Source organism: Pogoniulus pusillus, chromosome 11 (genome assembly GCF_015220805.1).
Source record: "Pogoniulus pusillus isolate bPogPus1 chromosome 11, bPogPus1.pri, whole genome shotgun sequence".
In the NCBI taxonomy this organism is placed as follows: domain Eukaryota; kingdom Metazoa; phylum Chordata; class Aves; order Piciformes; family Lybiidae; genus Pogoniulus; species Pogoniulus pusillus.
In genome coordinates, this window is record NC_087274.1 from 15,335,605 (window position 1) to 15,350,146 (window position 14,542).

Sequence of the window (14,542 nt, forward strand, 5' to 3'; positions counted from 1 at the left end):
TTCCCTCCCCTGTAAATGTGGCAGCACGGTGTGGAGGGGCAGGATTTGGGGGAGGCAGGGCCCTGTTGCAGAACTTGTGCTTTCTTGGGCTGCTGTGGGAAATCAAAGCAAAAGGCTTCCAAACGTTTCCTTTTCCTTCCAGCCAGCTAATGAGATAATTACAGCTTTTGTGTGCTGGGAAACGACTTTCTCATTACAGAGGCCACAGCAGCTATTTACATAATAAGCCTGAAACAAAAGAGAGGAGATGAAAAGACCCAGGAGGCTCTTTGGGAGAGTTGTGTTGCAGAGGGAGAGCCTGCGGGATGACGGTGAGGGAATGCCCACAAGATGATAGCGAGGGGATGCTCATAGGATGATGATAAGGCAAAGCCTGCAGGATGATGGCAAGGGGATGCCCATGCAATGACAGCTTTCTCTGTTCCCGAAGTCACTCTGCCAAGGTCTGCTGGTAGCACTTCGTCCAGGTTGTACCCAGCAGGGGATGTTCCTCATTCTCAGCTGCAAGGGTCCCCAGAAGCAGGCCGTTGTGCTGTCATAAACCATCTGTCATGATTCCAAATTGCAAAGGGTTTGGGAGGGGTGGCCGTGGATGCAGATCCTTGCATATGGGTGCAGGGAGAGCTGTGTCAGGTTTGCCCTGAAGAGGTTTAGCATATGTGCTGATGGAGACAGTCTGTTGTGATGGGACAGGGGGTGAGAGTTTAAACCAGAAGAGGAAGACTCAGAAGAGAAAGAAGCAAGAATTTTTTTTACACTGAGGATGATGAGACCTAGGCCCAGGTTGCCCAGAGTGGTGGCAGATGCCCCATCCCTGGAACCGTTCCAGGTCAGTCTGTCTGGGGCTGTGACCAGCCTGCTCTACTTGCAGATGTCCCTGCTGGCTGCAGGAGAGCTTGGAACTAGATGACCTTTGAAGGTTCCTTCCAATCCAACCCATTCTATAATTCTGTGATTCTATGTGGGGCTTGCAGTGACACCTTGGGACAAGTCCCACCACCCGAGGGTGTGTTGGATAGCAAACTGCCTCACCTCCTGTCCCATCTCCACTGTCCCAGTTTCCACATGCCTCCAGCGGTGGCCAAGGGACATGCTGAGTTCCAATCTGTCCCATCCCATGCCCGCTGGCCCTGTTTCTTGTCCCACTTCCTGGCCAAGGGACATGCTGAGTACCAACCTGTCCTATTCCAGTTTGTTGTCCCCGGAGCTGGCCAAAGGACACTGAGCACCGACCTATCCTATCCCCTATTCCATGCCCTATGTCCCATTTCCGTATTTTCCCAGCTGGCCAGGGGACACTTTGGGTATCAGACTGTCACATCCCATATTCCATGTCCCATTTCCATGTTCCTCTAGCTGTCCAAGGGACACACTGGGTACCAACCTGTCCCATCTCATGTTCCAGTGCCCTGTCCCCCAGCTGGCCAAGGGACACACCACCAGCCTGCCAAGCCACCCCCTCCCTTCCTCAATAAAGGCTCCATTGTTCTCTCCCACAAAGCCTGCGCAGTGCAGCCAGCTCCACCTTCCCTGGCTAATCCTCCTCGCTTGCTATCAGTTTTCCTCCTCCATGTTTAAGGGACATGTTCCACTGCCACCCCTCTCTGTCCCCATCCCCCAGGAAGAGACAGGAGAGGTGAATCACAGCAAAGCATGGCTGAAATCTGCACCACAGTGCATATGGCCTTGGCTATATGCCTTTCTGCTTATCCTCCTTCCCTTTGTGCTCCCTGGGGTGCTCCTACAATGGACACCCCACTATGTATGTGCTATATCTAGGCTGTGTCTCTCTCACATATCATCCTGATGGTGAGAATGACGAGGGCACCAGAGGCTTATGTTGGGTTCATGCTTGTGGGCCACAGTTCTGCAAGCACAAGCTCAGAGAGCCTGGCAGCTGCCTGGAAACCCCTTATCACCAACAACACCTCTGCCCTGCCCCAACAACGTTGCTCTTGCTCATCCAGAATGAGCTGCTCCTCTATCCCAAGTCCCAGCACAGATCCTCATGTTGGTGGTTTTAATCCACAGGATTTTCTGGATTTGAAAGAGCAGACAAAGGTGATGAATGAAAGGCAGGCAAGGTGGTGAATGAAAGGCAGGCTGCATAGGTCTTGAGTTGCTCCAGTAAGCAATCAGAATTACTCTGGAGGCTGCACTGGGGTCGGGAAAGCCCAAGAGAAACTTCAACAGGGGACATGGAGATGTAGCATGGTGCTCTGTGATGTGTATGAGATCCCAGGCAGGTTTTACAATCTCCATCCCTGAAGGTTTTAAAGTCCTGACTGGGCCAAGCAGGGTGTGGCCTTGTAACTGACCTGTGTCACTGGCAGAGTTCTCATCCTCAGAGACATTTTATCCCCTTTCCCAGGCTGCTCTCAGAACCCTAGGTTTGGATCCAGGTTGATGTACTCCAGGATTCACTTGCAGGTAGATTGGAGGGGTTTTCCAGTATATGGCATTGTCTGTCCCCATCATCCCAAGGAGCAGAGAGTGCCAGGAGCACAGGATGGTTTCAAGCTAAGCCTAAACTGCCAACTCAAATTCTAGGTGCCCTGAATCAGGAAGGATTCAACCATGGTCTCATCTGCACTCACTAACCTTTGTGACTGTCCCTAGAAGGTGCTGGCCATGGGCTATTCACTGTCCCCAGTAAAGTCCCAACAACTGCTGCCTGGAAAAAACAGCCATGGTGGCACACACTAAACTCCTTCAATTCACTGGCTGTAGGGGAAGGGTGGTTTGATAGAGCAGCCTCAGTGCCAGCTGTGGGGCTGCATGTATGAGGTACTCCATGCCACAGGCTGGACCACTTGAAGTCATCCCAGCCCTATGTGCCTCAGTTTCCACTTACTCAGGGGATGCCTCCTAGTCAAGGTGGCTGGAGATGAGCTGTTGGTGTTGAGCCTGTGATACTGCCTGATGTGGACTATTGCAAGGAGGGGCTACAGAGGGATTCTAACACATTTCTGGAGTGTGGGCATGGTGCTGCTGTTCCCTGAAAGTCCCTTGGTGGAAAGGTACATCTCTTGCCTGGCACCTCAGCAAAGAATCACAGAACGCATCTGGCTGGCAGGGACCCTCAAAGGTCATCTTGTCCAACCCCCATGCTGTCAGCAAGGACATCTTTAACGAGATCAGGGTGCTCAGGGTCCCATCAAATTTGACCAAAAATGTCTCCAGAGATGGTGCCTCTGGGCAGCCTATTCAGCATTTCACTACCCTCATTGTGAAAAACTTCCTCCTAATGTCTGACCAAAGTCAGCTCCAGCAGCACCTGCCTGAGCATCCTCATCTGGCTTCACATCCCAAATTTCGGGGATCCCAGTGTGATTCCCCCTGCTCCTTGGCCCTGGATGCCTTTTGGTGGGAGCAGAAAGACACTGTCACGCACAGCACTCCCCCACCATTCCCCCGCCCTTGTAACCAGATCCTCTCAGGATTTAGCACAATTTAGACCTCCGCCCCGTAAGGTGCTATAAGGATGTGGGGGGAGGGGAGAGTTGATCCTGCCTTTTGAGGCGAGCCATCACTCCCGGAGAGGTGCCAAGCAGCCACCCCCACAACCCCAGTTTGGCTCTGCCACCTCCAGACCTTGCCCAGAGCACCATGCCAGCAGGAAGGACACGGAGAGGACCCACCACGGCTGCCCACGCCACCGACCCGGCTGTGATTTATCATTAACTCAGTCGCAGGAATTTCAAGGGCGCAGAGCCAAGCCACGGAGGTGCTTGCCCCTCCCCGGACACAGAGCCTCGCTCGGAGAAAGCCCAGTGGCGGCTTGTCCCCACCACCAGCCTTAGGGCTGCTGCCTAGCGCGGTGCCCTCAAATCCATCGGGGTGCAAGGTCCTGGTGCTGGTGGATGCCAACTGGATCCACGGTGAGTCTGAGCAGCGCGGTGGGGGAAGCAGCTTTCTTCACTTTTGTGCATCCCATCTCTGCTCCAACCCCGCAGTGCAAACGCAGCCCACTGGGTACACTGCACCCCAAAAAGGCACCTGCAGCAGGTCCCGCCAGCTCAGCCTCACACTAATCCACCCAAAACCTTGTCCTCCCCTGCCTGGGCCCTTTCTGGGCTCAAACAAAGGCACCCAAAGAGAGGGGGAGGAAAAGAAAGCACCCTCCACTCCGCAACAAAATCCCGAAGGTTTACCCGGACAGCCCAGGGGTGCATCCTCCAGCTCCTCGTCCTCCACAGGTCTCCAAGTTCATTGTCTCCCTGCTTGGCACCCCAGGAAAAAAACCAAAATGCTACCTGCAGAGAACAACCTGCTGCCGGGCTGGGGCCAAGCGCTGCACTGCGCTCAGCGCGATTGGCCGACGCTGCCCCAGCCCACGGGACCTTAACTCTTTGTGCCCATAAGGGTGGAGAGCAGCCCCACGGCCTCAGATGGGGAACTGGGGGTCCAGCAGCTCCCAGGATCTGGGGGTCCGAAAGCCTGGTTTTGCTCAAATAGAGGTTTTTGGAGTTCGATGGCTTGGTTTTGCTCAAATGGGATTTTGAGATCTGGTGGTTTCTCTATGTTCAGATTGGGATTTTGATGTCCAGCAGCTGGGGTTTGCTGAAGCAGGGATTTGGACTCTAACTGCCTGGTGTTGGTTTTGGGTTTGGTTTTTTTTTCTTGGTTTTGGGGTTTTTTGGTTGTGTTTTGTTGTTGTTGTTGTTGTTGTTGTTTTTCAGATGGAGATTTTGGGCTCTGATAGGTTGGTTTTGCACCAGTAGGGATTTTGGAATGTGACTGTTGGTTTTATTTTTTCAAAATGCAGATTTGGGATCTGAAAGTTTGCATTTGCTCCAATGAGGAAGCTGTAGTCCAATCATTTGGTTTTGCTGGAAGAAGGATTTTGGAGTCCAAGTTCATGATCTTCTTCAAATGGGAATTTTAGGATCTGACAGCTTGCTTGTGCACAAATAGGGATTCAAGGATCTGACAACTGTGTTTTGCTCAAGCAGGTGCTTGGGAGTCTTACTGCCTGCTTCTTTTCAGATGGAGGTGCTGGGGTCCAGTGGCTTGGTTTTGCTCAAACAGGGATACTGCTTTTGGGATTTTTAACTCAAACAGAGATTTGGAGACAGCTGGTCTGTGTGTATGTGTGTTTCAAGTGGGAGTTTTGGGGTCTGATGATTCATTTTTGCTCAAACGGAGTTTGGTGCCTCCTAGTTTGGTGAGGGAGGATGGGGGAGTTAGGTTTTTTTTGTTGTTGTGGGGTTTTTGGGTGGTTTTTTGTGGTTTGTTTGTTTGAGGGTTTTTGTTTTGCTTTTTTTCCCCCCTTTCTTTCTGCAAAGAGGGATATGAGGAGCCAGGACTTGGTTTTCATTATTTTGGGGTCTTCCAAGCACAGGACCCCCTCTCCTCAACTTTCCCATCCTGACAGGGCTGCTTCCCAGCTGCGTAGATGAACCAAGAGCCCATTTACCATGCAGAGAAGGGCAAGGAGTGTGAACCCAGCTTGGTAACTTTGAAACAGCCTCAGTTTTTGTGTTTTTTTGTGGTAGTTTGTGTTCACTGCTACCCTGGTATCTCAGTGAAGCACTCAGGAGAAGCAGTGTGACACCCAGAAAGGCTATGTTTTCTTTCTGTGCCGACACTGACCTATCTCAGCCTCAAATTCCCTGAAGCTGTGCACACGTGGAAGAAGAACCAAAGAAGTTGCAGAGGGATTTGATCCTGCTGTAGCCCATTAACGTGTTTCTGCACAAAGTGGAAAGAGGCAGTCATTTTCAAATGAGAGAACCATTTTGGTTGGAAGATCATCACACCTGGCTGTTAACCCAACACTACTAAATCACACTAAGTTATGTGCCTCACCACATCTAGGCAGCCACCTGGGGATGGTGATACTGCCATTTCCCTAGGCAGACTGTTCTAACCCTTGATAACCCTTTAAGGAACCCTTCTTCTCCCATGAGGAAGCAAGTGTTAAATGGTCCATCTGCACTCCTTCGAAGTGCTTAAGAACAGGCTGGATGAGGCTTGGAACAGCCTGGTCTACTGGGAGGTGTCCTGCCCATGACAGGGGGGGTGGAACTGAAGCTATTCTATGATCTGTCCATCTGTCTTCCTCTAGCTTTGGCAATTTCTGGCTGGTGTCAGCCCATTTGGACAAATAGGATGATGTCCATTACTCCAGAAGCTGTATGTGGCTCCTGTTCTCTCTCCATTGCCATCAGTTCTTTTCCCCTCAAGCTTCTTCATCTTTCGGAGCAGATGTCTAGTGCTACAGGATGTTCCAGAGCTCCTTCTCCCTCTCTGGCTGACAGCACTGTAGCAGGAGAGCAATCAGGGTTCTGTGTGGGGGCTAGGCAGCCTCCACACTTCTATTGGATTATTTGCAGTCAGGAAGAGAGCACAAAGAGGGGAGTAAAGCCACACAAAGCTGCTGCTAATTTCGAGTGATTTGCCCAAGTGTGTTTTCTATTGGCAGGACCTGTCAAAGGAGTCAACCAACATCAGGTGGGCACTGTGGAGCTGAGAGCAGCAGGAAGAGGAAACCAGCAATAATGCCAATAAAAATCAGATATGGGCTGTGCCTGCCTTGAAACTAGGGCAAAACATGCTGCTGGGGGCAAGTGTGAATTAGCCCCAAATGGATTCCCATGGAGGCTCAAGCTCTTAATTTTGCTCATTGACTTCAGAAGCCAAGACTTCCAAAACACCAGGCTAGACCTTGGAAACAGCCTCACGTGTAGCAAGGCCTGTCCATCCCAGGGACCATTCTTGCAATAAGCTGACCTTAGAGCTTCATCAGGATACTGACCCTCCCACCGGTGGGATCATAGAATCATAGGATCACAGAGCTGTTGAGATTGGAAGAGACTTTTGAGATCATCACATCAAACTGTTCACCTAGAGCTCACAACCCCACCACTACTGCTAAACCATTACCACTAACCCACATCCCTCAGCACCCCATCCATATGCCTTTCAAATACCTCCAGGGATGGTGACTCCATTACTTCCCTGGGCAGCCTGTTCCAGTGCCTGATAGCCTTTTGTGTGAAGAAATTTTTTCCTGATATCTGACATGAACCTCCCCCAGCACATCTTGAGGCCATTTCCTCATGTTCTTGTTATCTGTGAGAAGAGACCAGCTCCCAGTTGGCTCCAGCCTCCTTTGAGGCAGTTATAGAGGGTGATGCAGTCTCCCCTCAGTCTTCTCTTCCGAAGGATCTGGGGAAGATGACCAAGGAGAGGAGCCCTTGGCCACACACTGTGGAGCTGCAGCATGCCCAGGCTCAGCAGAAGGCAGGCAGATTCCTGACATTACAGCTGGTTAAGACTGTGCTCGTTCTCCCTTTGGGAATTGTGTTGTGTCTTAGTGCTTCCCACGGATGAATAAATCATGATGGGAGAGGTTTTGGAGAATGCTGGCGGCAGAAGGGTAACCTGTGTGCCTGGCGCTCTCAGGCAAGCCGTAAACTTTTGAACTCCGAACTCCCATTTCTAATCCAGGTCTTGTGTTGCTGAGACATAAACCTCTCTACACACTAAGCTCACCTCCAGAAAAGCTCCTCCACCACCTCTGAAAGCCCACAGGGGCCTCTTGGTTCACAGCCAGCACCCCATTGTGCAGGGGCTCCTGTGCAGCCAGGCCACAGTGTTTCCCCTTCCCCGTGGGACAAACCCACCAAGACCTGGTGTCATCTCTTCAGAGGGCTTTGTCTATCTCTGTGTTGCCCCTTTTGGGCAGCCATGGTCAGACTGTGCATCTCCAGGTTTGGACCCCCGTTGGACACCATGGCAGACTCTGTCTGGAGAACAATGAATCTGTGTCCCTGAAAGGACTCTTGAATGTGGTTACATCCCTGCCTCTTTCTCCCTCAGCTGAACAGCAGGGCAGGCTGGCACTGCACATGGCTCACAAAGTGGTTTGGGTAGGATGGGACCTTTAAAGGTCATTGTGGTAGTTCGAGGGATCTGGGGTCTGCCTTAACAAAACCATAGGGACAGAAGCCTGTCCCAGGGGGACAGACCTGCTTGTCCCAGAACATTGTATTACTGTGATTCTGTTCTGTATTCTGCTATCACAGCTTAAAAGACAGTGCCTGACTGATTCCCTTCACTTCTCTTCCCTGCCTTTCCCCCTTCGCTTCCCCCTGGGAACAGTGTGTTCCTTATCTCATGGTCTGTGGGGGAGATGGCTCCTGGCTGGCAGGGAGCTGAGCTGTGTCGTGCAGCCTCCCAGCTGGGGAGGGCAGTTTCGGCCTACCCTCAGGCCAGCTGAGGGTGGAAGGGATGGAAGATTCTAGAAGGCCAGTTCAGGCTTAACAGGTTTTGTACTTATCCTGCCTGATTGCTTTTTATATATCTGCTCTTGTAAAGAGAATTTCTCTTCGAACTCCAAATTGGAGTTCAGTCTCCTCATCCTTACCCTTGAAAAGGGGTGAGACTCACTTCTGTCCTCCAGGCCTGGGTAGTTCATGGCCCCAAACTGGGACAGTCATCTGGATCCATCCCCCGGCACTGAGCAGGGACACGGAATCATAGAATCAACCGGCTTGGAAGAGACCTCCACGATCCTCTGGTCCAACCTATCACCCAGCCCTATCCAATCAACCAGACCATCTGCAAGTAGAACACATTGCTCATGTTAAGAGCATGCACAGCATCCATTGCTCCCAGCTCCCAGCTTAGTTCTTTTGGGTGAGAAATCCTGGCCATGGTTTCCCCCGCTGAGTGCGGTAGGTGGCTTGAGATCCCACTCTACCTGGCACTATGCAGTGTGTCTCACTCCATTTCACACGGGGGCCATGGCAGCAATACCACTGTCCCCAGAAGCCCCCCCAGCAGCACCCCCAGACATCAGAGGTTCTCAGAGAGGGCTCCACCCGCTCCCCCATTATTTCGTATGCATCCTTTCCTTCAATGGAAGGAAGATTTTCTCTGACTTGCCCAACTCCAGCAGTTCAGACTGGGGCAACAGCCCCTCTCCAAATCTCTCTTTCCTCATGAGGCTGAAGCTGTTCCCCACAGTGCTTGTGCTGAGAAAGTGCACAAATCACAGAACTGTTTCAGTTGAAGAAGAGACCTCTACGTTTGAGTGCAACCACCACAGCCATTCAACCACATCCCCAAGTGCCATGGACACACAGTTCTTGAACACCTCCAGGAATAATGACTCCACCACCTCCCTGGGCAGTCTCTCCAAAGCCTCACTGCTCTTGCAAGAGAGAACTTTTCCTAATCTCCAACCTAAAACCCTCCCTTGGCACAATTTCAATCCATTTCCTCTCTTTCTATCACCTGATACCAGGGAGAAGAGACCAGCCCCCACCTCACTCCAATCTCTTTTCAGACTGCACTGCAACCTGTGCAGAGCAGCTTGAAGTTCTGGGGGTTTGCAGCTTTGAGTGGGAGCCACAACAAAAGAGACACCTTTAGCTCAGGGAAAGAAAAAACAAAAAAGAAAAAAGAAAGGAGCAGATTGTCTTTCTATATTCAAAAGATCCCTTGGACAGGCTGCTGACAAATGGGACCCTAGGGACTCCTCCTGAGTTTTTCTCTGCTGCAGGAAAAATCTTCTCTTTCATTTCACTTCTCTTGGAGCCATATCATTTCACATCCCAGAAGCTATCTGAGGTTCCTGGACTTCTGCTGCAGAACTGGTGAAGTATTTTCTTCACTGTTTGGAAAAGGAGCAAAATGTCAGTTGTGGCGAGGTCTGAAGGAGCATCACTAGCCCAGGACCTTTGCTGGGGAATGGTGGGCAGAAAGCATTGGTATGGTTGGGCATGTGGCAAGGTGATTGTGAAACAGAGCTGTCAACTCTCTACATTGTGATTTCTTCCTTAAAAGCTCTGAGAAGCAACTTCTCAGTGCTAGACATCGTGATGTGAGCAAGAGCCTTTCTCCTCTCTCCACTCAGACTCCTTTATTTTCCAGGAAGATCATTTTCAAAACCTTGAGGAGCAGAAAAATCTTCTAAATAAGAGTGCCTTGGCCATTGCACCACATTTCAAGTCAGGAAGTAGAGGTGTCTCAATCCTGGAATGTCTTCTTGTCTTGGCTGGGTAATGCCAGTATCAGCCTAGTCTAGTGATAGTCTTGCTTGTGAAGTTAGGCTGGAGACCTCCAGAGTTTTCCAGCCAGTATCAAAACAACTTTGCTCAGGCTTCAGATGTCAGCTGAACACTGACTGTGCTTGGAAGTGCTTGACTTCCCGTGTGATCTCAGCTGAAACCAGATCTCCTGCAGTATCTCCACATCAGACTTTGAAGCTCTTCCCTACTCTCTGTTAGAGCTGCAGTTTCCAGCTTCAGAGGAAGGACAGTGCTTTCTGTGACAGTCAATGGGTGTTGACTATCCAAGGGCTTTCTGGAGAGATGATGCTCTGTGGGATTTTTTGTGGGTGTCTCAGTGAAATGGGCAGTGGGCTCCTAGTAGTATGCCAGAAATTCAGCCTTACTGGTAGAAAAGCTGACTTGGGTCACAACAACCCCATGAATGTGCTAGGCTTGTGGCAGAGTGGCTGGAAACTACCAAGCAGAGAAAGACCTGAGGGGGTTGGTTGAAAGCCAGCTGAAGATGAACTAGAGTGTGCCCAGGTGGCCAAGAAGGTGACCAGCATCCTGGCCTGGATCAGCAACAGTGTGGCCAGCAGAGCCAAGACAGTTGTTACACCCCTGTACTTGGCACTGGTGAAGCCACACCTTGAGTACTGGGTTCAGCTTTGGACCCCTCACTCTGAGAAGGGCATTGAGGTGCTGAAGCATGTCCAGAGAAGAACAACAAAGCTGGTGGGGGGCCTGGAGAACAGGACTAGTGAGGAGCAGCTGAGGGACCTGAGATTGTTTAGTGTTAAGAAAAGGAAGCTGAGGAGAGACCTCATTGCTCTCTACAACACCATCAAAAGAGGCTGGAACGAGTTGGTGGGGTGGTTGGTCTCTTTTCCCAAGAAACAAGTGAGAGGACAAGAGGAAATGGCCTCAAGGTGCTCCAAGGGAGGTTTAGGTAGGACATGGTAAACAAATCTTCACTGAAAGGGCTGTCAAGCCCTGGAACAGGCTGCCTAGAGCAGTGATGGAGTCTCTGTCCCTAAAGGGATTGAAAAGCTATGTAATGTGGTGCTGAGGGACATGGACTTCACTGTGCTGGGTTAATGGTTGGACTCAATGTCTGTAAAGGTCTTTTTCAAGCAAAATGATCCTATGAGTCTAAAATTGACACCGGTCTGCACAACCTGAGCAAGTGCTGTGGCTGAGCTCCCAGGAGAAATGTCACATGAACACCCCACACTTATTTATGCCAGAAGAGCATGCTGACATGAGGCAGAAGTCTTCTCTGTACCTGAATGTTCATCTGCACCACTACTTGCCTCCTAAGATCCCACCATTGCACTGGGCTGGAAGTAAAAATGCTGAGAACAGTTCCTGCTCATTAAGTGAAGTAATTTGGACCTGTGTGAGGCCCCTTCATACCCATAAAGAGCTGTGGGTGGGAGAGGACCTTCTCCATCTGCCACAGGAGACTAGAGGGAGTTCCTGAGTCTTGGTTTGCATTTCCAAGCCAGTTTGATGCCAGCTGCTGCAGTGAGGGACAGTTTCTATCTCCATCCCATGACAACATCTGCCTGCTCAGTGTGAGGCACGATGAGCAAGCCAAAAGACTCTGGTTTATGTCATCCAGAGAGATGGTTTCCTATTGTGGGGAGAAGATCTCTGCTGGTATAAGCTGTCTCCTCCTGTATGGACACAGGGCAGACAAAGCCTCTGCAGTGCTGGCAAGCAACCACCTGGTGTATTATTCAGGTCTTCCTGTAAATCAGGGGAAGCTCCTGCATCTCCAGCTGAAAGTCTGGCATGTGTACTGGGATGCTCTGGCATGGTGGCTTGGCCATGTTATATAGGTCAGGTCTGAGCTGCGTGGTGGCAGGATGTGAAGCTCCATAAAATCTAGTCCTCTGCCTCTGGTCTCCATCCTTGCCTTGCCAGAAGAACTCCAGGAGAAGCAACGATGGTGTTAGCTCTGACAAGGTCTCCAACAGGCAGCAGCCCAGACTTTTTGGGAATGCCAAGCTGCCCAATTGATGTCTAGACTGGAGAAGTTTGTTTAAACATTCTTGGGTGGTTATCCAGAATGAGGGAGCAAAATGAACTGCAGCCAAGAGGGCCAGATTTCCCCTGAGTTTCCAAGTCTGCACATGTCCTGCTGGAAAGGGCCATTTCTGTCCATACTGGGAATAAGGGACTGGACCTAGCCCCCTTGGCTCAGGGTGGAAGGTGTTTTTCAGCATCACAAAGGAGGGAGATCAGGCTAAATGCCCAGCAGGTGTAAGTTGTGTGTATGCATGATTCCTCATCCTACTCCATCTCCATCCTGGCCAACCTTTCTTCTGAACAACACTAGGTGGCTGAATGGCTTCAGCAAAAGCAGGAGACGAACTATGCTCAATCCTAGGAAGAAGGACCTTCTGGAGAGCCAGTGGAAGACATGCTTGGAGCTCCTCTGTGGTGGCCACTAAGCCTCCCTGTACAGGACCCAAGGTCTGCACTTCCTTTGCAGTCCACAAGGACCCTGCTGACACAGTCTGTGGACCACAGGGAAGGATTTGGCTGATTGAAGGTGGATGTGGACTGAAATGCTGTCTGAACCCGTGACGAGCTGATGGTCCTGGGCTCCAGTGGGGGCTTGCAGTTTGCAGTTAATGAATGACCTGACAATAACAAACTTGTCCCCAGCTATTGCCTTCCCCATGGATTCCTTGTCCCCAGAGAATAGTCAGTATTCCCTGCCTTGAAGACTGAATTCCTCTGCAAATTCCATGGCACTGGACCATGACTAGAAATCAGTGGGTGAAGCAGTGTTTTTGTGTCTACTCCCTGCTCCAGCTACCAGCTCTGTTGCTTCCTTTTCTTTAGACCATGCATGGCCAATTCTCCATTTCTCATTTCTCTAACTGCTCCCTGGGATCTGCTTCTCAGACATCAAGGGATTCAGGCTTGCTTCATCTCCTGGGTCATCCTTCTTGAGCCACACACTGGCTCAGATGCTGTGCAGAGAAAATGAGAAGGAAAGGTCTTCATGATCCAGCTTTGCAACCTCATCTGGTGGCAGGATGGTCCAGATCTAGGAGCTACCCTTCTCTATCACATGTTTGTCCTAAAACACAGCAAGAAAGGACCTGGGTTTGGCCATGCAAGAAGAATGTAAGAGGATGGGAGCAGAAGGGTGCATGGCCACCATAGGTTCTGGCAGGCATAGAGTGATGTCTCCAGAGCCTTTGCCAACTTTCTGCCCTAAATATTTGAAGTCAAGACAAGGCTTACTGGTCATTTCAGGGGACTGTGTCCCCATTGCCCAGCAGTCGTGGTGGACAAAAGCTCTGTCTTGAATGTCTCTAATCTCTGTTTTCTGTCCAGCCACAGGAGAAGGGCAGTGGGACAGAGAGAATTTGAAACAACAAACCCAAAAACCTCAGTGTGCATCCACAGACAAAAATCCCCCTGTTTTGGAAAAAGTTTTGGCTGGAGTCCTCCAATCATGCTATGATTTCCCCTTGGCAGAAGTGACTTTGTGGGTCATTTGGGAGATCTGTGTGCACCTTGGAGCGACCTTTGGAGCATCTGAAGCGTTTGTGTCTCACCAGACTCTCATCCCTACAGTGACAAATCAGTTCACTTGGAGTCTCAGCATCTCCCAGGCTGTTCTGGAGGAGAGGGCAGTGGACTCTTCATGCAGGTGCTCCTCCACAGTGTGCTGGACGGAACAGACAGCTGCCCAACATCTGCTGACATCCAAACCATGGTAGATGCCAGGGCTGGGGGAAAGCCTGGCTCCAGAGTGACCACCTTCTGGAGTCCATCAAGTGGAAAGGGGATTCTTCCCAGCCCTGCTGAAGCCAATGCAGCAGATGCAAAGCTATTAACTCCTTTTGCTTCTTCACTGTCAAAGTGGACAGGGAAACTCAGGAATGGGCTTCCCACAGAACAGTCCTGCTTCCTGTCCAGTTAGCCTACTGACCTCCCCTCACCTTCCACACAAGCCTTAGAGAGTTTAGGGTAGAAAATGAGGAGAAGGAGTTGAGGGAAAAGTAGAGGGTGGGCCAAAGAGGGAAGCTTTCCATAACTGCATGATAAAAGCTGATTACATAAGAGTATCTTGCGTCATCTGCGGCTGGCATCTCCAGAGAAGTAATTCCATCTGCACCACACATCTGAAGAAAAGTTAGCTTCCAAATCCTGTAATTAGCTCTTGCAAGATACATGTGCCAGGGGCTCTATCACTTCGTGTACATTGGCTATAGAGCAAGACACAGAGATGGATTTTTTGTATCTGCCAGTTAGGAAAATACCTGGAGTTTAAGGTGGCAGCTGCCCCCAGTGCCCATAGAGAGGTTATCAAGTGGTCTGTAAAGAGGGAAATGCTTTTGCAGCCTCCCTTGGTGCTTGCCAGGCTGGTGGGAAGCCAGTGGTAGGACAGGAATGGCAAGGATAGGGCTTGGCTTTGTCTCCTCCTTCAAAAGATTTTTGATTGCAACCCTCATAGTCTGGACCTTGGGGAGCTGTTTTTCACTAGAATAAATGACTTGCTTTGCAGGGAG

The 14,542-nt window shown here is 50.6% G+C and overlaps 1 protein-coding gene across 2 annotated transcripts in view; it reads right to left on the reverse strand.

The window, feature by feature from the left end:
- LZTS3 (leucine zipper tumor suppressor family member 3) overlaps positions 1–14,542 on the reverse strand; it is a 47,234-nt gene that overhangs the window by 15,406 nt on the left and 17,286 nt on the right. Inside the window, exon 1 of one of the 2 annotated variants that reach the window (XM_064151176.1) lies at positions 4,155–4,260. The exons of the other annotated variant lie outside the window; for it this stretch is intronic. The gene's annotated coding sequence lies outside the window, so the exon portion shown is untranslated. Of the gene's footprint in view, positions 1–4,154; positions 4,261–14,542 lie in introns of those variants that run through there. 2 annotated transcript variants of the gene reach the window in all.